This window comes from Giraffa tippelskirchi, chromosome 6 (assembly GCF_054371585.1).
Source record: "Giraffa tippelskirchi isolate mGirTip1 chromosome 6, T2T-mGirTip1v1.2.pri, whole genome shotgun sequence".
NCBI classification, from domain to species: Eukaryota; Metazoa; Chordata; class Mammalia; order Artiodactyla; family Giraffidae; genus Giraffa; species Giraffa tippelskirchi.
The window spans coordinates 78,923,306-78,949,267 of record NC_137280.1 but is presented as its reverse complement, the minus strand read 5'-3'; the positions used below and the strand labels follow the sequence as shown (position 1 = coordinate 78,949,267).

General features: G+C 45.0%; 1 pseudogene; it reads right to left on the bottom strand.

The window, feature by feature from the left end:
* Positions 1–4,925: 4,925 nt before the first annotated feature.
* LOC145510796 (small ribosomal subunit protein uS2 pseudogene) lies at positions 4,926–24,084 on the bottom strand (annotated as a pseudogene).
* Between the last annotated feature and the right edge of the window lie 1,878 nt (positions 24,085–25,962).

The following is a 25,962-nucleotide window of genomic DNA, read 5'->3' as shown; positions in this document are numbered from 1 at the left end:
GTTCACGGTTCATGTATTGCTGAAGCCTGGCTTGGAGAATTTTGAGCATTACTTTACTAGCATGTGAGATGAGTGCAATTGTATGGTAGTTTGAGCATTCCTTGGCATTGCCTTTCTTTGGTATTGGAATGAAGACTGACTTCTTCCAGTCCTGTGGCCACTGCTGAGTTTTCCAAATTTGCTGGCATATCGAGTGCAGCACTTTCACAGCATCACCTTTGAGGATTTGAAATAGCTCAACTGGAATTCCATCACCTCCACTAGCTTTGTTTGTAGTGATGCTTTCTAAGGCCCACTTGACTTCACATTCCAGGATGTCTGGCTCTAGGTGAGTGATCACACCATCATGATTATCTGGGTTGTGAAGATCTTTTTTGTACAGTTCTTCTGTGTATTCTTGCCACCTCTTCTTAATATCTTCTGCTTCTGTTAGGTCCATACCATTTCTGTCCTTTATCGAGCCTATCTTTGCATGAAATGTTCCTTTGGTATCTCTAATTTTCTTGAAGAGATCTCTAGTCTTTCCCATTTTGTTGTTTTCCTCTCTTTCTTTGCATTGATCGCTGATGAAGGCTTTCTTATCTCTCCTTGCTATTCTTTGGAACTCTGCATTCAGATGGGAATATCTTTCCTTTTCTCCTTTGCTTTTCGCTTCTCTTCTCTTCCCAGCTATCTGTAAGGCCTCCTCAGACAGCCATTTTGCTTTTTTGCATTTCTTTTCCATGGGGATTTTCTTGATCCCTGTCTCCTGTACAATGTCACAAACCTCTGTCCATAGTTCATCAGGCACTCTGTCTATCAGGTCTAGTCTCTTAAATCTATTTGTCACTTCCACTGTATACTCATAAGGGATTTGATCTAGGTCATACCTGAATGGTCTAGTGGTTTCCCCTAATTTCTTCAATTTAAGTCTGAATTTGACAATAAGCAGTTCATGATCCAAGCCACAGTCTGCTCCCGGTCTTGTTTTTGCTGACTGTATAGAGCTTCTCCATCTTTGGCTGCAAAGAATATAATCAATCTGATTTCGGTGTTGACCATCTGGTGATGTCCACGTGTAGAGTCTTCTCTTGTGTTGTTGGAAGAGGGTGTTTGCTATGACCAGTGCGTTCTCGTGGCAAAACTCTAGTAGCCTTTGCCCTGCTTCATTCTGTACTCCAAGGCCAAACTTGCCTGTTATGCCAGGTGTTTCTTGACTTCCTACTTTTGCATTCCAGTCCCCTATAATGAAAAGGACATCTTTTTTGGGTGTTAGTTCTAGAAGGTCTTGTAGGTCTTCATAGAATCGTTCAACTTCAGCTCCTTCAGCATTACTGGTCAGGGCATAGACTTGGATTACCGTGATATTGAATGGTTTGCCTTGGAAACGAACAGAGATCATTCTATCATTTTTGAGATTGTATCCAAGTACTGCATTTTGGACTCTTTTGTTGACCATGATGGCTACTCCATTTTTTCTAAGGGATTCTTGCCCACAATAGTAGATGTAACGGTCATCTGAGTTAAATTCACCCATTCCAGTCCATCTTAGTTCGCTGATTCCTAGAATGTCGACGTTCACTCTTGCCATCTCCTGTTTGACCACTTCCAATTTGCCTTGATTCATGGACCTAACATTCCAGGTTCCTATGCAATATTGCTCTTTACAGCATCGGACTTTGTGTCTATCACCAGTCACATCCACAGTTGGGTATCATTTTTGCTTTGGCTCCATCCCATCATTCTTTCTGGAGTTATTTCTCCACTGATCTCCATTAGTATATTGGGCACCTACTGACCTGGGGAGTTCATCTTTCAGTGTCCTATCTTTTTGCCTTTTCATACTGTTCATGGGGTTCTCAAGGCAAGAATACTGAAGTGGTTTGCCATGCCCTTCTCCAGTGGACCACATTCTGTCAGACCTCTCCACCATGACCCATCCGTCTTGGGTGGCCCCACACGGCATGGCTTAGTTTCATTGAGATAGACAAGACTGTGGTCCGTGTGATCAGATTAGCTCGTTTTCTGTAATTCTAGTTTCAGTGTGTCTGCCCTCTGATGCCCTCTCGCAACACTTACCATCTTGGGTTTCTCTTACCTTGGGCCTTGGGTAATTCCTCTCGCCGCCGCTGGCGCTGGCCCCCAGCCCCCGGCCCGGCCTAGCCCCTCTCGTCCGCCGCCCCCGGCTCCCGGCCCCCGGTCCGGCCTAGCTCCTCTCAGCCACGCTTCTGCTCCGAGCCGTCGCAGCCGCCTCGTGCCCCCGGCCCCCAGCCCGGCCTAGTCCCTGTCGGCCGCCGCCCCCGGCTCCCGGCCCCCGGTCCGGCCTAGCTCCTCTCGGCCACGCTTCTGCACCGAGCCGTCACAGCCGCCTCGCTTCTAGACCTTAAAATGTTCCAGTAGAGTACAGATCAAATGCTCTTGATTCTAGGTACTTCATAGGATGATTTTAAACCTTGTCAGCCACCAGATACTCTTGATTCTGAAAGCTTTTTTTACTAGGGACTGGTAGCAATGAAGTGTGATGAAATCCCTGCAGCCATGTTCTGCTCCAATGCACAGGATCTGGACAGACTAGGAATAATGATAAAATATTCTGAAGGGTGAAGCCAGGGCATTTAATTTTATCTGAACAAAAGCTTGTGCACAGACGCATTTTATACATCACTTCAGGGAGGCCACAGGCTCCCTGGGCTCTCCAAATCCCTCAGGTTAAGAGCTCCTGGCCCTGGACTGAAAGAAAACAAAGGCACCCCTACCACCCTCCCCATTCTGACCTCTGGTCCCATCACAGCCACACCCGTGAGAGGGAAGGTGGACGCTCAGCATGCTGTCCCAGCGGCACGGCTACCAGACCCGCCCAACGGCCCCTCTGCCTCCTGCATGCTGCCAGGTGTTGTGAGAAGGCCCCAGAGGGGATCTAGGAAAAGCAAAGGGGAGTCCAACTCAGCAGAGCAGCCCCGAAGCACAGGGAGTTAAAGAAACAGGAAGCACAAGTCAGGTCAAGGAACGACCCCTCTCTGACGGCTGTGCTGACAACAGACGTGGCTGAAGCCGTCCTGCTCTCAGCGCACGTGTCTCTGCGTCTGCAGGCACTTCCGGTTTGCCTCACCGCGAGAGGTGACTGCAGATCTTTTCTGTCATCAATAAACTGTCTTTTCCCTGCTGTCAGCTCTGTAATCTGGAACTATATGCTCCTTGTTCCACTGGCTGCTAACACTTCTATAAAAGGATATCTAACTGTCAAGAATTCAAAATTTCAGTGGTCTGTGAAGTTTCACCACCAATTCTCTCCCCAGAGTTGTGTTTGAATCAGGTAAAAACGCTCATTACAGACTTAGGATTGAACATGCTAATGTGAGAACATGAATGAATTTCGAACTTTTAGAAAGTCTAATTTTAAAAGTATTTGTTTATCTTTAAAGTCCATTAAGAAAATTTTACTTTTGCTTATCTTATCTGAGGAATAAAGATGGAAAGATACTTACTGAAAAAAAGCTACAAAATTTGAGGCTTTGAAGAATGGAATTAAAAGGGAATGGGTCTCATGCAGAGTGACTCCTTTGGGATGGAGAAGCTGAGAGGAGAAAGAAATTGATTCAAGAAAAGATATTATTAGAGCTGAGGTCATCTGCCATTTAGTCAAATTTACTTTTCTGCATGCAAGACCACCTTAACAGACTCGTGTAGACACACAATACAACTACCATCTCCACTGATACACAGAGGGGTACCGTGGCCACCACTTCAGACCACCTTGTGGGGCACTCAGGACGCTCAGAACTCTGTCCTATGTGTCCCTGGGAAGTGACTCCCATGAGGCCCATCCACTGAGCCTAGTTCTACTTTGTTTTCAAACAGCCCTTTAAATCCCTGAAGACAGCTCACCTCTCTCTCACATAAAATGTCCCCCCATGTGTCACTGCTCCTCAACATCAACATGGCTGCTGGTTTTATAATCAGTCTTAAGATATGGTCACCTGATTCTATTATTTTTTATTGTGCTGAAGTCAGTCAAGTGTCTTATATCTTACTAGCATATTAATATGTCAGATTCAGAGAAATAATTCAAATATGAAGTCAAATGATTATCCTACCCATATGAAGTATATAAATATAATCTCTGGGAGATGGTGAAGGACAGGGAAGCCTGGTGTGCTGCAGTCCATGCGGTCACAAAGAGTTGGACATGACTGAGTGACTGAACAATGATAAAATATTATCTCAATTGATAATGAATGTACAGTGCATAGGGAAAAGTGGGAGAAAAGTATTTTAAAAATTGGATCAAGCTTAGCTAATAAAATTAGCAGTGGTAAATGTTGTTTGTGGGAAGAACATAATGAATTATGAATTAGGAAATTTTCCTCTTATGTGAAAGGAAAAAAGCAAAAGTCACAGAATATTCTCATTAGTAGACATATTTATTTATTTAGAAACTGTTTCTTTTCTGTCAACCTATTTCCATTTTAAGAGTTTGTGGGGATTCCATGATGGCTCATGGTAAAGAATCTTGCCAATGCAGGAGACATGAGTTCAATCCCTGGTCCAGGAATATCCCACGTGCCTCAGAGGAACTAAGCCCATGCACCACAACCATTGAGCCTGTGCTCTACAGCCTGGGAACCACAGCTACTGAGCCCATGCCCTACCACTACTGAAGCCTGAGGGCCCTAGAGCCCATGCTCCATAACAAGAGAAGCTACTGCAATGAGAAGGCTGTGCACCACAACTAGCAAGTGTGCCCCACTCACCACAACCAGAGCAAAGCCTGTGCAGCAACATGGACCCAGCACAGCCCCCACCCAAGAAAAGAGTCTGTGAAAGAACAGCTGAAGCCCACTCAGTGGCTGTCCCTACCCATCCAGTGACCTGAGCAGTGGGTGCTGCAGGCCAAGTTTCAAGGGGAACTGCAGAGTAGGCAGCGAGCTTGCCTGCCCGCCTGTGGACTAGGCCACCACCTCAGATCCAGTAACAGTGGATTCAGGTGCTGAAGTGACCCATTCACTGTGAAGTCCTCCTTGGTGAGAGCTTACTCAGCTGCCACCTGCTCTTCCCTTTTAATCTCTTCAGAATCTGCAGAAGTAGAGATCAGGCATGACCTCCCAAGAGTGTTCATAGGAAACAGTGCCACGCATGGACAGAACTTCCCGGGTGAGCATCCACCAAGTCAGACCCACCGACTGAGCTTCCTTGTTGCCTGGAATGGGTCCTCTCCAGAATGCAGAGGAGAGTCTGTGTCACACAGACTGATGGTAAGCAAGTTCACATAAATGCCTCTGTGAGAGGCTGGCGGTTAGCCCTGGGATGGTAACCACCAGGAGTCTTGGCTCCTGGAAGCTGCCTGGGCCTGGTTAGTTGAGGCTCCAGGAGTGAAGCGGCCAACCACAGAAGTGGCGGCAGCAAACTGCAGCTCACCTCGCTGATGAGGATTCCTGGAGGATGCAACGATGACAGCAGCTGGGTTTTCAGTGGCAACAATGGCATGAGCTGCCAATAGAAGCTTCTCACAGGTTCTCTTCGGATTCCTAATGTAGATGCCATCACTTTTCCTTCTGTAGATGTACTGCTTCATTGGGAAGTAAAGGTCGGTGCCACTTAAGAGGGCTCCTGCTGCAAGGAATGTGATGATATCGTCCTTCATTTGCCGGACATCAAGGACCCAGGATAGTGTAAAAGACTCACTTCAAGTTGTGACAAGAATCCAGACAGTGTCCTATGGACCACTGTCTGGGTAGAGTGGAAAAAGCCTGAGAAGATGTTTTAGAGAAGCCAGATATTTATCTTTCTGATAAAACAAACTTGACTTTCATTCAGTTGGTAGAAATAATGCTGTGAGTTTTATTCTTTAGAGGTTTAAATTTTTTTGTAATGTCTTGGCATTTCTGAGAAACTTATAATACATGTACAAGGTTCAAGAACCTAAAAATATACTTTATATCACATTGTTCTTCCTACCCCCTCCTTATTGTCAAGGCCCTGCTGCTTCCACAGTCAGCCATGTGTTTTGTTTCTCAGGAATAACTTCCAGAGGTTTATTTCTTTTTCTAAGTATTTATTTGGCTGTGCCTGCGGGACCTTTTCCATGGGAACTCTTAGCTGTGGCATGTGGGGGTCTAGTTTCCTGACAAGGGATTGTATTCAGGCCCCTACAATGAGAGTGCAGAGTCTTAGCCACTGGATCAGGAGAGATGTCCCAGAATGTCATTTTATGTACACACAAACAACTACAAATATCTATTTCTTTTCACTTCACATGGTGGTGCTAGTGGTAAAGAACCCACCTCCCTATGCAGGAGTCATAGGTGACTCAGATTCAATCCCTGAGTCTGGAAGACCCTCTGGAGAAGGAAATGGCAACATACTCTAGTATCCCTGCCTGGAGAATTGCCATGGGCAGAGGAGCCTGGTGGGCTACAGTCCATAGTGTCACAAAGTGTCAGACATGACTGAGTGACTGAGCTCACAACTGCATTTAAAACCGTAAATGGTAGTATACTGTGCACAATGTTTTATGGTATCTTGCTCATATTCAGCTGACAATATCATGGGAAATATTCTCTCTTGGAACACTATTTTCCACAAATAAGTCCACTGAATAGATGATGTACTATAATACGCTTTACTGGTCCACATTGGAATAATCACTAATATAAAATGACATCTTGACATTACAAAAAACAATGTAATGCATAACCTTAGCCTAATTTATTCCATTGCAGGAGATTGTATAAATTTCTAATGCCTTAGGAATTTCTACAAATCTAATGGATTTGTAGCCTGAAGTATTTCTAACTGAAATATAGCATCTGACAGGATGTTGCCAGTAACCTAGCATGTTGCTGGATTCCCCCCTCACCAACCCCCCCCCGCCCCAAGGAGCTATGCAATGATCATTTCTCTTTCCTTAAGACTCAGCCTCTCCTCTCCCAGATTTCTCCCTGATCTGTTTTTAAAAACATTCTCCAACCTCTTCTACCCTTGTGACTTCTCTATAATCTGCTCTTCTTCTTAGCACTGTCCTTCATTCTCATGCCCTCATTGCCTGACCTGGTCTCTACCTGCTATCTTCACATTGTTCATCATTGCTCAACCCACTCCCTGGAGATGGTATCAACATGGCCAGATAGATGGTTGAGTATAGAAAAATGGTTCATGGATGATATTGAATCACTGAGCCTGGATGAGAAGGGGACATCCACAGAGGATGTTTAAGGTAGCTGGGGAAGAAGGAGAATTTAGGTTTTACCTATGGTCTTCATTCAGGGGAAGATGCTACAGGGCCCACACCAGGGGAGAAGAAGTCAGAATCAGAGGTAAATACTTGGGGAGGTGGTGTCCAGAAATTTCAGGGTAACTCTGAAGAGAAGAGTGGGGGAGAGAGCCTGCTGTGAAGCTGCTGTGAGTGTTGGGCAGGGACATACATGGGGCAGCAGAGAAAGAAGCAGGAAGGTAATAACAGGCTTCCCAAGGGAAGGAGAGGGTGCCATGGTAATAGTGATGTGCCTATGGTAACATATGTCACAGAGAGATGAGGGAGAATGGAAAAGAGCCAGTGAGAGGGGAGGGTAGATGTAATTAATACATCCTATATGTTGTTTCATGAGAGACAAAGAGCAGAGGCCAAGAGAAAGTCTGAGCCAGAGCACAGAACACAATGAAGGAGACATAAAAGTTGATAAATAAAAACATAAGTGTTCAAATCAAGATTTTGTTAAAATACTCTTTTAAGGAATACAATTGGGATTTTAAGGAACTCCTTTTAAGGAATATAGAAATAAAATTGCAGGTGAGAGGATATTAATTCTTAGATGATGATTCACAAGAATGACTCCCTGCCTAAAGACTAACATCATCAGAAGCAATTCTGTGCAGAGTTGAGTGGGGAGATCACACAGCACAGTGGTGGAGACACTTGTGGTCGATGGAGACTCTGGGCCTTCATGGGAGGAGGGGGTTCCTGTAGACCCCATATGCCGGTGTGCTGAGAACATTGAGTAGGAGTTACTTGAGCCATTGAGAGTCACTGTATTTGAAGTTTTTGTTGTTGTTGTTGTTTAAATATAATTTTATTTCTTTTTAGCTGCACTGGGCCTTCTTTGCTGCATGCAAGCTCTCTTTGCTTGCAGCGAGCAGGGCCTGTGCTCTAGTTGAGGGGGTTGGGCTTCCTGTTTTGGCGGCTTCTGGTCTCCAGAGTGTCTGGGCTCTGTATTTGTGGTGCACAGACTTAATGTCTCTGTGGGCTGTGGGATCTTCTGGGGACCAGAGATTGAGCTGGTGTCCCCTGCACTGCAAGGCATATTCTTAACCACTGGACCACCAGGGAAGCCCCTGTACTTGAAATTTTCATTGGAGCTACCTGAAACATGATAAAAGTGATCTTAGCTAAATGGGGAAGGAGCAGTGAGCGCACAGCCTGCCTTCCACCAAAGAGAGCCTGCTGACTTTGCACAGACCCCTTTCTGTTTCTGAACCGTACTTGCCATTTACTCACTTCCTCCTTCTCCACCTAAAAACCACACGTTTCTTAAATTCTCCAAGCAATCTTCCTGGTGGCTTTCTTCCATGGAAGTAGAATTTCTAGGCAAAAGATCCTATGCAATCTTTCTATGTGAATATCAGCAGAAGTTGAACATTTTATTTGAGGTAATGGTTCTGGAAATTCAGAATTAAATATATTTCAGCTCACACTGAACAAACGTGCTGTACCTGGCCTCAGCCTCCTGTATTTTAGTTGGCTCACTGGTGTCATTAATGTCCTGTGATCTCTCTAGCACCTCAATTACTGCATCCACCTCCTATGGCAGGGCCAAAAAAAAAAAAAAGGCTGTCTGGTACCATTAAGATCCCTGTTGATTGCAGATCCTGTGATCTTGCTGGTGCCTTGATTTACTGCAGCTTCCTGACTCCTTACCTAGGATTTGTTGGCATAAAGTTCAACCAGGAAAAACAGAAAACAAAACCTGTTTTAGTGTGTCTCTTGATATTTGGTTTTGTTTTAACATTTGCAAGAGCAAAACAGAGAAAATGAAGCAAAAGATACTTTCAAACATATATGGTTAACTGGTTTAGAATTACTGATTCAAAGAGTGTCTGTAAAAACAAAATGTGGCTTCCACTTCCAGCTTTAAGAGGAATAGTATCTGAATTTCCTCACCTAGCACTGCTAATTAGAAAGCTGAACAAAATACTTGAAACAACTGTTTTCAGATCCCAGACAGCAGGCAGTGCAGGACTGAGTTCCTAGAGTGAAGATGGATACACAAATCCATCTCATGACCCCCGGCTGTCTGCCTTCAGGCAACTTCCATGCTTCAGGTAGGGGGAGGGGAACCCAGATGCAGCCCAGCAAAGTCCTGATCTGAGAACACAGGTGAGCCAGGGAGGCGCAGAAGGCAATATGTGTGGGGCAGGGCATCAAAAAGAGAGAGCTACTCAGACAGAAATAATTATTACAAGTGCCTAATGAGCCCACTGAGTCTCTGTCATCTGATCACACACAGGTGAAATTCCACAAGGCTGGGCAGGAACAACTTTTGAGGAAAGAATTATTACTGGAGACCTATGCATTGAATAGGACCGGATGCCATGATCTTAGTTTTCTGAATGTTGAGCTTTAAGCCAACCTTTTCACTCTCCTCTTTCACTTTCATTAAGAGGCTCTTTAGTTCTTCTTCACTTTCTGCCATAAGGGTGGTGTCATCTGCATATCTGAGGTTATTGATGTTTCTCCCGGCAATCTTGATTCCAGCTTGTGCTTCTTCCAGCCCAGCATTTCTCATGATGTACTCTGCATATAAGTTAAATAAGCAGGGTGACAATATACAGCCTTGACGTACTCCTTTTCCTATTTGGAGCCAGTCTGTTGTTCCATGTCCAGTTCTAACTGTTGCTTCCTACATGTTTCTCAAGAGGCAGGTCAGGTGGTCTGGTATTTCCATCTCTTTCAGAATTTTCCACAGTTTGTTGTTATCCACACAGTCAAAGGCCTTGGCATAGTCAATAAAGAAAAACTAGATGTTTTTCTGGAACTCTCTTGCTTTTTCGATGATCCAGCGGATGTTGGCAACTTGATCTCTGGTTCCTCTGCCTTTTCTAAAACTGGCTTGAACATCTGGAAGTTCACGGTTCACGTATTGCTGAAGCCTGGCTTGAAGAATTTTGAGCATTACTTTACTAGCATGTGAGATGACTGCAATTGTGTGGTAGTTTGAGCATTCTTTGGCATTGCCTTTCTTTGGGATTGGAATGAAAACTGACCTTTTCCAGTCCTGTGGCCACTGCTGAGTTTTCCAAATTTGCTGGCATATTGAGTGCAGAACTTTCACAGCGTCATCTTTTAGGATTTGAAATAGCTCAACAAATAGATGGGGAAACAGTGGAAACAGTGGCTGATTTTATTTTGGGGGGCTCCAAAATCACTGCAGATGGTGATTGCAGCCACGAAATTAAAAGACGCTTACTCCTTGGAAGGAAAGTTATGACCAACCTAGACAGCAATATTAAAAAAGAGAGACAGTGCTTTGTCAACAAAAGTCCGTCTAGTCAAAGCTATGGTTTTTCCAGTAGTCATGTATGATGTGAGAGTTGGACTATAAAGAAAGCTGAGTGCAGAAGAATTGGTGCTTTTGAACTGTGGTGTTGGAGAAGACTCTTAAGAGTCCCTTGGACTGCAAGGAGATCCAACCAGTCAATCCTAAAGGAGATCCTGAATATTCATTTGAAGGACTGATGACAAAGCTGAAGCTCCAATACTTTGGCCACCTGATGTGATGAGCCAACTCATTGGAAAAGACCCTGATGCTGGGAAAGGTTGAGGGCAGGAGGAGAAGGGGATGACAGAGGATGAGATGGTTAGATGGCATCACTGACTCAATGGACATGAGTTTGAGTAAACTCCAGGAGTTGGTGATGGACAGGGAGGCCTGGCGTGCTGCAGTCCATGGGGTCGCAGCAAAGAGTCGGACATGACTGAACGACTGAACTGAACTGAACTGAATGCACTGAATAATGTCCAAAGTTCATGTGGGGCTGAGAACCCTCACTAGCCAGAGTGAAGAAACCTCCTTGAATATGTGGGGCATTCAACTGAGACAGAAATGCATGTATTAGAGCCAAAATTAAAATAAAACAAAACAGAGAAAGAGACGAAATTAATCACAAGCCTTAAAATAAAGGGCACATAGAATTAGCAATAATCCTCAAAAGTGTCTGTTATGAAAGTAATCATTTCCTACCAGGAAAAAAGAAAATTAACACTTTTAGAAAACGTACAAACAAAACAAACCAAAAGACATTTCTATCACCCAGGAAACCTCAAGACATTTAGGGGTCCTGTGTTAGACAGCAGGTCCAATGTACACGTCATATTATTTCATCAGTTCAGTTCAGTTGCTCAGTCATGTCTGACTCTTTCTGACTCCGTGAACTGCAGCATGCCAGGCCTCCCTGTCCATCTCATACCCTTTATAAAATGAATATAAATCTCTTTATATACACTGCAAATATAGTAGAATATTCAAAAAATTGATTACTTTCTGGAAAAATATGAATTCTCCAGACCAATATTTAAAGCAGCTATAACAAAAGAAAAATAAATATGCAAGGAAGGCTATGAAATAAAATTTTTCAAGAATTACTTCATGTAAGGCTATGCAAGCAAAGAACAACTGACTGCAGAAGTACCACATAATTTTAGAGAATCAAGACTAGAAGAACAGAATAAATCTGTATTTTGTGAATATAATTTAACCCGGATATCAGAACTTGACATAAGTGACACAAAACAAAACCACATGCCAATTTTACCTACTATTCTTGGTCTCCTAATCTATTAAATACTGATTAATGAAATATGAATCATTGCAGAGAAATTCTCCATCTCTAAAAAAACTTAGGTTTACTCACAATTTTTGTTCCTTCACTGTGGTGTTGGAGAAGACTCTTGAGAGTCCCTTAAACTGCAAGGAAATCCAACCAGTCCATCCTAAAGGAGATCAGTCCTGGATGTTCATTGGAAGGACTGATGCTGAAGCTGAAACTCCAATACTTTGGCCACCTGATGTGAAGAGCTGACTCATTTGAAAAGACCCTGATGCTGGGAAGGACTGGGGACAAGAGGAGAAGGGGACGACAGAGGGTGAGATGGCTGGATGGTATCACTGACTTGATGAATGTGAGTTTGGGTATACTCCGGGAGTTGGTGATGGACATGGAGGCCTGGTGTGCTGTGATTCATGGGGTCACAAAGAGTCGGACACGACTGAGCGACTGGACTGAACTGAACTGAAAGTAAGTCAAGCTGTACAGTCTAAGAAGTGCTTGCTCCAGAAGATGTGGAACATTTGTACAATGGAAAATTACTCAGCCATAAAAGCAAATGAAGTAATGCCATTTACAGCAACATGGATGAGCATGGTGATTTCATATTAAGCGAAGTAAGTCAGATAGAAAAAGACAAACATTGTATGATATCACATATGTGGAATATTGAAAAATAATACAGATGAACTTATTTACAAAGCAGAAGTAGAGTCACAGACATAGAAAACAAGCTTATGGTTACCAAAGAGGATCATGGGGGATGGGGGGAGAGGTAAGTTAGGAGTTTGGGATCAATATGCACACACTACTGTATATACACTAGGTGGACAGTAAGGACCTACTGTAGAGTGCGGGGAACTATACTCAATATCTTGTAACAACCTATAACAGGAAAGAATCTGGAAGAATATATAATCGCTCAGTCATGTCCAACTCTTTGGGACCCCAGGGCCTGTAGCCTGACAGGCTCCTCTCAAAGGAGGGGTCACAAAGAGCTGGACACAACAGAGGGACTAACACTACACAACTACTACTATGCTCATTCTTAACCAACTTGGAGAAAGACATGAATGCCTTATCAGTGCTGCAATAAAGTTTTGCCCTAAGATTCCTGCCATATAGGAAACAATTTGAACATATTCTGAATTTCAGGTTTGCTTGCGAGTAATTTTGTCAGGAGAAACAGTTGGTGAATGAATGCACAGCTAACCCAGAGGAACCTAACCAGGCAGGAAAACACAAAGCACACACTTAAAATACAATAAAATATTAAACTGATTGAGGACATTGCAACAAGTGTCATAATTCATTTGTTCTCCATTTGTCCACACTTAATTGTCTAAGAGTGTGCTGTCATTCTTGGCTAATTTAAAATATAGTGTATTAATAGGAAATTTGAGGCATAATAAGGCAAACAGATCAGCAGACAACTGTCATTGAAAAGAGAGTTGATTGCTTACAGTTCTCAAGAGGAGGTACAGGCCATGCCATTGGGCCACACGGGAAAGGACCAGACTTGTCAGGAGAGAGAGGGAGGGGAATTCAGTACAGGGGCCTTTACTGTGATTCCTCAGGAGGGAACAGTGAGCTGGGTGCACAGGTTCAGGACTGACTACTGCGTGTGATGTTAGCAGCCATCCTTGGTGTCTGGCTCTAGTGACAAGGGGAGAGGGACGGTGGCCCAGAGCGCAACTTAAATGTCACCTCAAAGACACATCCCTGTGTGCATCGGCAGTGACAGCTCCCCCATGTCTCCTGCCGTTACTATCTCGGTCCTTCACAGCACCAGGGCCGGCCCTGTCAGCACCCACTCTGGCCCGTCACCCGGAGGAGCGGCCCTCAGTCTGGCCTGCAGACTCCTCCCCTCCCCGCCCCCCTCTGCCCCAGCCCCCTCCCATCCCGCTGTCCTGTGTCCCACCCTTCACTCCACGGAGCTGACTCTTCTACAAGCTGTTCTGTTTATTCCTTGCCTCCCTCCACAGCATCAGCTCTGTGGGAGCAGCAGGATCGTTTCTTTTTAAAGTGTGGTGGTTTTCTGTCTTATTCTCCTCTTGAATGTCAAGGACTGTGAGGTGTCATGGCTGGGTCCCTGCCCCTAGCACGGGCCTGGCACAGAGCACATGCACTCTCAGCATTTGGGGAATGAAACACACCAGTCACTGTGCTTAGCACAAGGAGCCAGCAATGGTAAGCCTTGTTGCTGCCCCCAGGGGACTGTTAAAAACAAAACAACAGTCCCCAAACGAATTGTTTAGTTAGGAACCATGCTAGCAAAATAGATGTAAATGCAGTTTTGGCTCCTCTAGAAATGAAATCTTGAACCAGTCAGGCAGGAATCTTCTGATTATCACTAGTTAAGTCATCTGCCTGAGAGACCCCTGCCAGCCCTTAATGGAAAGTAACCTCACAATAACCTCTTGGATTCTTTGCCCAGTACAGCTTTCTTGTCCCTGATCCCTTATGGCTATAAAAGTCTTTTATTTTGTGCAAGTCCTCAGAGTTTCTTTCTAACTGCTAAATTGGATGCTGCCTGATTCATAAATTTTTAAGTAAAGGCACTAAATTTTAAAATTTTGCTCAGTTGAATTTTATTTTATTTTAATAGAGCTTATATTTTAAGATTATATTTGGCTTTTAAGAGATTGTTATAGAATCAATCAAGTTTAATCTTCCTATGCAACAAACTATTGCAAAACTTAGTGATCTGAAATATACTTTGTCATTATCTCCCGTAGTTCTGTGGGTTGTCTGGACTGAGCTGCACGTTTCTTGTTTAGAGCTCATTTGCTGCTGCAACTGGATGGCAACTGGGGAAGCATCACCCAGAGGCTCCATCAGGTCCTCTCTCAGGACTAAATGCTTGGAGCTCACCCATTCTGTTGGCCAGACTGTGCACATGATTTCTATATGAGGCTTGGTTTTCTCACAGCAGAGCCTGGGTTTCCAGGGACGCTGGCATGGGGCAGGAGTCTGAGTGAAGGACGTGGCAGTTGCCAGATCTCTTAGAAGACAGGTTCAGAATTGGCCCCAAGCCACTTCTGCAATTCTTTATGGGTCAGAGAAGTCACAGGCCTGCCCAGATGTGGGAGGATGGAGAAACAGACTGCTTGTCTCCTTGGTGTGGGGTGTCTTGTTGTATATAAGGAAGGAAGGAGTTGAAGATGGCTGTCTTTTTAAGATAAACCACCACAAAGATTCTGTGATGAATGCTACAATTAGGCAACAGCTGGGGTCCAGTACAGTCTAGTTGTGCTTGGGAGCTCACAGTCCAGAAGTGGAAGCATGTAAAAAAATGTAATCCCAGAACCTTCCATGAAGAAGGAAATGGTGTAGGGTCTGTCATGATTATAAACACCAAGAAATGGGCAAATATATAAAATATTTTTGTTTTTTTGTCTTTGGACAATAGAAAGCACAGGACAATGGGGTTGGTAGGGACCATCCAGGGACAAGACAGATGTTTCCTTGGGACCGTGTTGATAAGAACCTTGAGGGTATAAGCAGAATCTGAGCTTTGTCTAATAGACTTGAGAATCTCTGTGATGTTCAGAGTTGGGGGTGGGCTGCACACCAACTGTCCCTCTTCAGTAAGCGCCCTTGAAGTGAGTGTAATTACATATGGAATCACCAAAGCCACATAGGCAGGTGTTGCTGAGAATGACAGTATTCCAGAGCAGAGGACAGGCAAGGGCTTCCTGAGCAGGCAGAACACAGGCCATCATGATGGCAGGACACCCATAGAGGGAGTGAGGCGGCATCACTCTGCAGCCTTGCCCACTGATCCCCGTGTGCCTTATGTTTCCAAGCCTTGCCCTCAGTCAGCTTTCTTGTGTTGTGTTAGGGAGATGCCGATTCCTTAATGTACTTATTCACTCACTCACTCATTCATTGTCTTGTGTTTGGTTCCTGTTTGGTACCAGTCTTTGTCTAGGTGAGAAGTCATCATTGAAGACCCTCCTCAGATGTCACCTTCTCCATGAAGCCCTTCTTAATCAACATCCCTTCTCCTAGTTGCCTCAGGCCTTCTCTGGGAACCTCCCCTTGCCCATTGTGTGATCATGCTTTTGTAGTTTATGGTGAATGATGTCAGATTCATGATCTCTGAAGAAGATTTAGCTTCGGGACCAGGGACCAGGCTTGATCACTCAAGCGCTTTTGTGAAGCAGAGTTTTATTAAAGTGTGGAAGGGACAGAGAAAACCTCTGACACAGACATCAGAAGGGGGATGGAGAGTGCCCCCCTCACTAGTGTTAGCAAGGCAGTTATATACTTTTTAAATTATTGTAATAAATCAAAAGAATGTCTCAAGTTTGTGAAAATTTTACCAGACCCACTCCCACAATTTACAATTTAGGATAACAGGATTGGAACTTAACAATAGAAAGATCCTATCAGACCCACTCCCATAAAATACATTCTAAGATATCAGGATTAGTCAGAAGATTTTCAAGAAGGAGAAACTGTCCTCAAGCAGGATACATTGTTGTTATATAATCTCTAGTACAGAGTTTAAACTGAGTTGTGTAATCATCAGTTCCAGGCTTAAAGAAAAAAAAAACTGTTTTATGTGAATAAGACTAAAGAATGTAGAGAAAAAAAAAAGTCTTTTCCTCCTCCTCGAGAATCCCAGACCCCTATCTCCTCGGGGACCCCCGGACTTCTTAGCAACCTGCCTAGGAATTGACTCTCTCACTTTGAGTACCTCTTCAGTCTGTGAGCTCCGTGAAAACATTAGGCTAGAAAGACCTTGAATAAACATTATGATGACTAAATAACTGTACAGATTAAATGACTAAACAGAGTCCACGTGAAGGTTACATTCACTGAAGATTAGCTTTTTCTTCCTCCTCCCTCCCTCTTTGAGAACAGAAGTTCAAGGGACCTAATATCACCCTCACTTCGTACAGAACTTCAGTGGCCTGGGTGATTTTTATCTTTTCTTTATTTTTACACTGGAAGACATTTCATGACTGTACCCCTCAAAATTGAGAAAATTACTACTTGAGGGGCAGGGACCCTCCATGTTGTCTGAGTCAAAACAGGACAATATGTGAACACAGGATATTGAAGAGATGGCTTGGGCCCCTGGGCAGCTGGAAGTAGGGAGACAAAAGCAGAGGGGTGATGTTTCCACCTCCCTCCTCCCGACATGACACATTTGTCCCTCTTTGTACTTAATCAACCTGACTGTGATTACCTGGAGATTGACATGTCTCCTGGCAGATGGTGTGGCCTTAGGTCACAGCATTAAAGGCCACAAGACCTCAGTTCTGAGCTTTTTGCATGACCTAGGACAAGTCTTCAGCATCTTGGATCTGCTGTTTTTAACCCTAAGCAATGAGAGCAGTACTACCTATGTGAGGGTCCAGAGGTTGAGGCGTAGGTACCTGGGACTGGTCACTAGGAAAGGCTGCAACTGTGTGAAGGCCACCCCTAGAATCCCAGCCTGGAACACGAGTGGTTTGTGGAATATCTGGATGAAGCAGTGAAGATGTCAGTGAGAAACACTCAGTTGTTGCCAGGACAACATTGAATTAGAGCACTGGGCTTTTCTCCACTCACTTCCAGAGGGTAAAGCCCTATTGCCACTGGCCACATACCCTGAGTGATAACCATCTCCTGGGAACTCCAAGTCACAGCCTGATGGCTGGACCCCCAGAAGACCGAAAGATGTGTCAGAAACAGTTTGCCTACAAATGCTGGGCACCCCAGGGCTTACACACAACTATATAAATAGGCAATCACTAAAATATAGTGCTCAAAGGAGAATTTTTTGGTATATAATATATATCTAAACTTAAAATGATTAATTTGAAAATTTTTTCAAAAATAACAAAAACCACATATTATCCTCAGTGCTTTATTTGGTTCTCACTCTAAGCTCTGTAGACATAAGCAAAGATGCCTGTGTCTCTGTGTGCATGCCCAGTCGTGTTTGACTCTTTGTGACCCCATGGACTGTAGATGGCCAGGCTCCTCTGCTCATGGAATTTTTCAGGCAAGAATACTGGCTGCTGCTGCTGCTAAGTTGCTTCAGTAGTGTCCGACTCTGTGCAACCCCATAGAAGGCAGCCCACCAGGCTCCCCCGTCCCTGGGATTCTCTAGGCAAGAACACTGGAGTGGGTTGCCATTTCTTTCTCCAATGCGTGAAAGTGAAGTTGCTCAGTCGTGTCCGACTCCTAGTGACCCCATGGACTGCAGCCCACCAGGCTCTTCCATCCATGTGATTTTCCAAGCAAGAGTACTGCAGTGGGTCGCCAGTGCCTTCTCCGAAGAATACTGGAGTGGATGGCCATTTCCTACTCCAGGTTATTTTCCCAATCCTTTACTGTTTCTGGGGCTTCCCTGGTGGCTCAGAGGTTAAAGAGTCTGCCTGCAATGCAAGAGACCTGGGTTCGATCCCTGGGTTGGGAAGATCCCCTGGAGAAGGAAATGGCAACCCACTCCAGTGTTCTTGTCTGGAGAATCCCATGGACGGAGGAACCTGGTGGGCTACAGTCCATGGGGTAGCAAAGAGTCAGACACAACTGAGCGACTTCACTTTCACTTTTTACTGTTTCTTCAGAATTTGTCTCCAGAGCAAGGAGTCAGCCACCACCACTCCCCCTAGGCTGAGACTCAGGGCACACATAGGAGTGGGGACACATTCTGGTGGGAAAAAGGGAAAGCATGTCCTGCTCAGAGCATGTAATATGGGGTAGCCGGAGGCAGGCTGACAGGAAGAGGGCCTTCCCGGGTGACTGCTTAGATAACATATTTGGTTTTCCCCATTTGGTACTAAATTGAAAGGAAGAAAAATAAGGAAGGTGTCAGTCACTGACCGGAGAAGGCAATGGCACCCCACTCCAATACTCTTGCCTGGAAAATCCCATGGACAGAGGAGCCTGGTAGGCTGCAGTCCATGGGGTCACTAAAAGTCAGGCACGACTGAGTGACTTCACTTTCACTTTTCACTTTCATGCATTGGAGAAGGAAATGGCAACCCACTCCAGTGTTCTTGCCTGGAGAATCCCAGGGATAAGGGAGCCTGGTGGGCTGCAGTCTATGGGATCACACAGAGTCGGACACGACTGAAACGACTTAGCAGCAGCAGCAGACTGTGTGGACTGTAAAACTGAAACCATGAAAGTATTCGGTAAAAACATGTATGAATGATTTTTATTCTGTGGAATAAAAAGAGTGGAATCATCATACAACATTTTGTTTAAAAAGTCCAGAAGCCATCAAAGAAATGAATGGTAAACAGCCATAAATCCACCTTTTCATATTCCACAGACAAAGTCCAATGATAACAAATCAGCGTGGGAGGAACATTTGTGCAAATACATGTGTAATAAGATTATTGATATTAGTATCACTCAGTATAAAGACAGAACATTCAGGAAACAGCCCTTAATTAAGAGGGATCTGGTAAGGAAATTTTTATTGGTACTGACTTGGAAAGATCTGTATGATGAATTGTTGGATAAAAATAGCCAAGTTATAGGATTTCCACTGGTGCTAAAAGAAAAATATATATATACATTTGTACATTTATCTTTCAAATGAACTAAGATGGAAAGGCAAAGGAATTAGAACAGCTAAAGCAGTTTTATAAAAAGAATACAATCTTTCCCATAGCTTGGCACCTGGGGCCAGAAAGAAGTGTCTGCAGAAACCAAGACGAGCCACACTGCCTGCTTTTCTGCCCCCTCCTCCTGTGGCCTCCAAGCAGGCAGCTGACATCCTAGCCTCTTAAAGTCACTGCTCCACTCAGACGCAGATCCAAGGAGGGGTTGGTATAAACTTGGCTCTGCAGACTTGGGCTCTTCAGCCTCTTGTCTCATCCTGGGAGCCCCCAGCCAGTCAGTCATCACCCCAGTCTTCCCCACCAGAGGCTGCTGGCCCCACTCTGCAGGGGGCAGCCCTTGTCTCCATGAGCTTTGAGCTGTTTTTCCAAAGGAAGGATTTTCCCTTAGCACAGCAGGTATGAAGCAAGGGGATAACTGACTTTTTGCACCTGGACCCATCATACACTTTGTCCTCACATCTGACCACAATTATCCCCATGGGGGTAAAAGAAAGACATTCCCTTTACACAGGAGGTATGAATCAACGGGACACCTGAACTTTTACATCTGGACCTTCCATACACATTTTGTGTGCACTTAGCTCCTAAAGACACAAGACAGAGACAGGGTTAGGCCCCTTAGCATGGTGTGGCCATTGCTTTCACGGAATATCCAGGCTCTCTGAACAACTCCAGGGTGGCAAGAATAAAGAAGCAGCATGCAAGCATTCAAGTTACACACACACACACACACACACACACACACACACACTATAGAATCCATCTGATCCTAAGGGAGAATGTAACTCTGGAATCAACCACGTCAATGTGTCATGCAGAAGTAAGATCATCTAAATGACCTGATTCTTTAACAAATTTTCAATTATTAATAAATATTTGCTGTCTTTGTGTTTATTCTGAGATTACTGAGAGTAATGTAGCCAGTTTTACATTTACTTAAAAAAAAGATTTATTTCATGGGGCAAAATTTACTAAAACTTTACCTTTCTTCAAGCAAAACTCAAGCATACAGTATTTAGAAAAATACTACTTTCCTGAGCCAGAGCTGGAATGTTTTTCTAAGGGACAAATAGTAAATATTTTAGACTGTCATATGACCTTGGCTGCATCTACTCAATTATGCTATTGCAGCAGGAAAGCAGCTTCAGATATAACTTTATAGACACTGAAATTTGGCAGTCATATAATTCATATGTCTCACAAAATTTTATAACATTTAAAATAATAAAAATCATTCTTAGCTTGTAGGTCCTACCAGCACAGGTTGTGGTAGAATTTGACCCAGGGAATGTAGGATGCTATGGCCTGATCTATAAAGCCACAGTGGAACTGTTAGGGGAAGCACACTGATTGAAAGCGCCCACCCTGGCCAGGCACCACAGTAACCATTTGCATGAGTTGTTTTACGACAGGAGGTCCTGGTAAGGAACACAGAACTAATAAGCCACCACCAACTGGAAGAGTTCGGGAAAGGTCAAAAGGAGACACCACATGTCCGACCACCTCCCAGAATCCTTTTCTGTGGCATCCATCTTGGTTGAACAAGGCGTGCACCACCAGGAAGGACTCTGAGTCAGAATGATTGGCTAAGGACAACCCGGAAACTAATCTCATCACCATAAAACCTGAGACTGCAAGCCATGTGGCAGAGCTGTTCTCCTGGGTTCCTCACCCTACTGCTCTCCATGCGGGTGCCCTTTCCCAATAAAATCTCTTGCTTTGTCAGCACATGTGTCTCCTCGGACAATTCATTTCTGAGTGTTAGACAAGAGCCCAGTTTCGGGCCCTGGAAGGGGTCCCCCTTCCTGCAACAGTACCACCTGATGTGGAACACCCACTTTGTTTTCAGGAATCAGTGACCTGTAAGGATGTGGTTGTGAGCTTCATCCAAAAAGACCAGCCCTGTCTTGTGATGCTGGAAGCATCAGTCATCTGTGGGTGAGACTGTCACTATTTAAGAGAGAATCATCCAGAACAGCTTGGCCTGAGTCCACTCTCATCCACCCTGCCTCTCCTAATGCTCACATTTACCTAAAGGAAATTTTCTATTAATAAATTATATTTTCAACTAGCCATGAAACAGAAGATACTTTTCAGACTATCAAGCACAAATGAATAAATGAATTATAAAACTTATTACCATGTTCTCAAGCAGCTTAATATTTCACTATATGAGTTTTTTCTCTATAAAATAGCAGGTTCCATAAGGGTGAAGGACATCTAAGAAATTACATAGACAAGATCAGACCCCTGGGAAGTCCTAAATATCTGTCTCCTTGAACTGAGAGCTTAGGGCAAAGCTTAAGCAACTTGCCATATTTTAGCTTAACACTGAAAATGGATTTTAGTGATATTTCCAATTAAAGTTTTCAATGCATCAGTTTAGCAGGGAACCTACCAGAGTGAAATTCATCTTTCTTGCGATAATCCAGTTACACCACACATGAGATTCCTGTGCCTTGAGGCTGTGCAGTTAGAAACTGCCCATATTATCAGGGAAAGAGCACACATTTCAAAACAAGTTATGTGTTTAGGAGAGAGTGGTGGGTACACGGTGCAGGGGAAGGAACAAGCCCACCTCCCTAGAAGGTAGAGGGATCAGCTCCTGATTCACTGAGTCAGGAGCATCTATTTTCCACATAGATTTTCAGACACGCAGCTGGTAAGGACAGCGGATTGGAGCTGAGCTTGGCTGTCCTCCCACAGAAAGGAGAGCTGAAAATACCAGATTACTGTATCTTGGAGCAGCTTGACAAGGGCACTGCACAGAAACCCCCCTTCAAAGCCTGGCTTGCCAATCAAGGTTGTGGACAAAAACAAAAAGTCCCCACAAAATTACAGCCAGGAGAAGTGTGCATCTGTGTCACATTTAGATGCGGAGGGAGGCGGCCCAGGGTTGGTCTGGCAGGGCCAGACCTAGGAATACTGTTCTGTCATCCCAGGGGCGTTTGCCCCCTCCAGGGTGGACATGGAGCAGAATGGAGCTTCCCCTTGTAGGCTGACATTCCCAGCAGCAAGACAGCAGAAGGAAAAGCCAGGTTCTCTCACCTAAGAAAATAGTCAACAAGTTGCACAAATTGTTTTCCTCCATCCTGGAGGGAGAACTTGTCTCACAAACATCCCAGCTTCAGAGGATGCTGAGAATGTCTGTAGTCTCGGGCAGACATGTGCTTAGTTCAAAATTGAGTGTGCAATCACTCCAGGAGAGAAGTGGACTAGACTACTAGGAGCCAAGTGGATGTCTCTGCCATGTTCGCTCTACACACTCCCTTCCCAGAGCTCTTGCTGTATGAGAGTTTGTCCTTCAAATTGCATCAATTCACATTTCAGGAATGGGCTGAAAATCATGAGTTCATGGGTGCTTTTCATTGGATTTGCTGGCAGATCATTGATTGAACTCCATTGCTAACTCACAGAGTGTCTCTGGCCAGGGGAGGCACTGGGGCAGGCAGTGTGGGAGAACAATAGTAAACTACACAGTGGGAGCAACAGGGTGTCAGCAGAGGCTTCAAGTCACAGAGGAAAGGAAAACAGGGATACACTTGAGGTCAACCCCCACATAGTGTTGTAGGAAAATAACTACAATTAAGTAATTACTTTTCTGATGGTTCAGTCAGTAAGGAATCTGCCTGGAATGCAGGAGACCCAGGCTCGATCCCTGGGTGAGGAAGATGTCCTGGAGACAGGAATGGCTCCCCACTGCAGTATTCTTGCCTGGAGAACCCCATGGACAGAGGAGCCTGGCGGACTATAGTACATAGTGTCACAGTCGTAACTGACTGAAGTGACAGCATGCATGCACATATTGACACCCTTAGCAAGAAGACTTGTGAAGACCAAAGAAATCAAAAGAACCTAGACCTCTGAAGAGCTTTGAGAGTGCTCCATGCCCAAGATGTAAGTGGAGAGTATATGGAAGGTGCTGACTACAGCTCCCCATACGGCTCCTCTTGTCTGTCTCCCCCATTACTAGGTCAAGAGTGAACCAGGGGATGCTGAGTGTCTGGGCAAAGCAGAAGCCCGAGGGCAGGACCCAACCTCCCTGGCCAACCCCCTTCCTTCTGTCCCCACAGCCCAGGGTCCCCAGCCAGCCTGTGCTCCATGCCTCACACCAGTGTAAACAGGTGTTATCACTTCCGCTAAAGAATGAAGCACACTGGTGCAGAACTAGCACCTCCCAAACAGTGATACCCAACTTTAGACTAATGTAGAATTTAGGAAAATACAAATTGATGTTAAAACAGCTTATAACATAGCTTTTATTTTCACCAATGCCTGCATTATACAATTAGTCACGCAAGCAATCTGGTTCTAAACATAGGCTTTTAATTTTGAAATAATGCAGTTTTCTACTTCTTCAAAAATGTCCCTTTGCAGCCAATGTTCAATTCCTCCCATGTCTTCTTAACCAAAGCAGCCTTTTTTTGTTTGTTTGTTTGCATCTTCAGAGATGTGGTCAGAATGTTTCCTGAAGGTTAGGGGAGAGTTTTCCTGGGTCACAGTCAGCCCTTCCCCAGTTGCCAATCAGCACAGGTGTTTTTTACCATAAACGCTGGTTCTGAGAGCGCTCGCTGAATGACTGGCTCGCATAGACACGGAGTACTTTGTCCCCATCAGCATCTGTGGCTGGTGCGGCCACTTGGAAGCAGCCCCGCGGCCCGGCCCCCACAGCGGGCGAGCTGCCCTGCTGTTCTCCTTCCCCCTCTGCTTCCATCCCCGGGATCACAGGGCGCTGCGCCCTCGGGGCCGCTGTGCGCTCCTACCTTCCCCCTTACGGGTATGGACAAGTCATCTTTGTGCCGGTCCAGGAGGAAGGAGGTTCAGTCACAGCCCCAGGGAGACCCACGGAAGGGGCCCCATCCCCTCAGAGGCTCAGGACTCCTCACGGAGGTGCGGGGGAATCTTGGCGGCTGGAGGAGCCTGCCCTCTGGGTTCTCAGCTGCTGAACAAAGACTTCAAATCCCACTGCAAGTGGGGTGGCTGCAGGGCAAGTGAGACTCAAGTGGGTCCAGTGTGGAGGAGAGGGTTTTCTAAGTTGCAAACACAGACCAAGTCTTTTCTGAGCTGAAAATATGGACAGCTCAGAACCTGCTCCACCAAACGGAGGGATTGATTGGCATCCTTGTTAAGGCAGTCTGAGCATGGGTTGGAAAGGAATTTCCAGGCACAACATTTCAGAAGGCAGTGGGTTTATTACGAACAAAGAGAGATAATGTGGGCACTGCCAGCACAGTGGGCTGACCTCCTGACAGACCAGAGAGAGTAGACAGTTTCTGTGGGTTTAACAACCAATTTTTATAGCCTCAAGACAAAGATAATTCCTGCTAAAGGGTTGGCATCAGGTGATTGATTAGGGTGCTATAGGCTCTTTACTGGAGTGGACATCTTTGCCTAATTGGGAGTCAGGAAGCTTATTAGTGATGATCAGGGGGTTTTGGCAATGTTACAAAGGGGCTGAGTTGGCTTCAGACGTGTCCTTGGTCCTGGGCTCGGCTTCTGGAGACTTGGGCAGGACTCAGCAGTCCCGAGTGTAGGTTTCTCAGAGAGAAATGAGATGGTGGAGAAGGAGAGCTCCCGGTGAGAGCCTGGACCTGACATCCATCCTTCTTGACCTCAGCACAGGAGCTGCAGGTTACTGTATGCACAGCTGTCCCCAGATCAGAGCAGCTGCTTTCTCTGAGCCTGATGTTGAATCTTGATAATGTAAGACAGATGCAAACCAAGAGACTAAGGCCTGCAGCAGGCTGTCCTCTGACCCCTTCATTCACAACCTGGGACAGTGCTCCCTGACACCTGCTGTCCCCATGACACACACAGGGCTGCCTCCCCAGAGCATGGTCATGGAGGCCCCACTTTGTTCCTGGCCCATTCCAGACACCGGGGCAAAGGTGTAGGTCAAGCAGGAGGTTGGAGACCCCCATTCTTATATTCAACTGATAGGCTCAGAGAGACAGAAAAAATAAAATGTACTCAAAGTCTGATGGTAATATGTATCATGGAGAAAAAATCAGGAAGTTGAAGTAAATTTTAAAGTGTTTAGAGAGTAATCAATGGGGATGGCAGAGTGTTCTGAGCTGGGAGAGCAGCAAGTGCCAAGGCCCTGAGGCCACAGTGGAAAATCATGTTCAGAGTTTTAATAGTGTGGATTCTTTGATTTTTCTTGAGTCTGTATTTTCCTTTCTCTTTCCTAGCTCATTAATATAAACCTGGTCACCAATCTCTTGAATTCAGCATATTAAATTGTGGTGAATCAAAGTGAAAGCTTCAGCAACTTTGGATCAAGTGAGCACCTGTTTATTGAGCGGCCTCTCTGGACCCAGCACTCTCTGAGTAACCAGGAGGCTGTGGAATGATTGTGAAGGGTCTCCCTTTTGGTGACCTTGGTTAAGGAATTTCCACCATGTCCTCAGGCCCCTTCCACTCCATTTTCTCCCCACCTCACCTGGGTCATGAATTCTGATCCAAACACTCTCATATCTTCAGCCTCTGTATGTAATTCCTTCCAGATATTTCTAACCAAAGATCCACCAAATGTTCAAAGGCAATTTGGCCCAAAATGAGTCCATCCCTTTAACGGTAGCCACTAATTGCC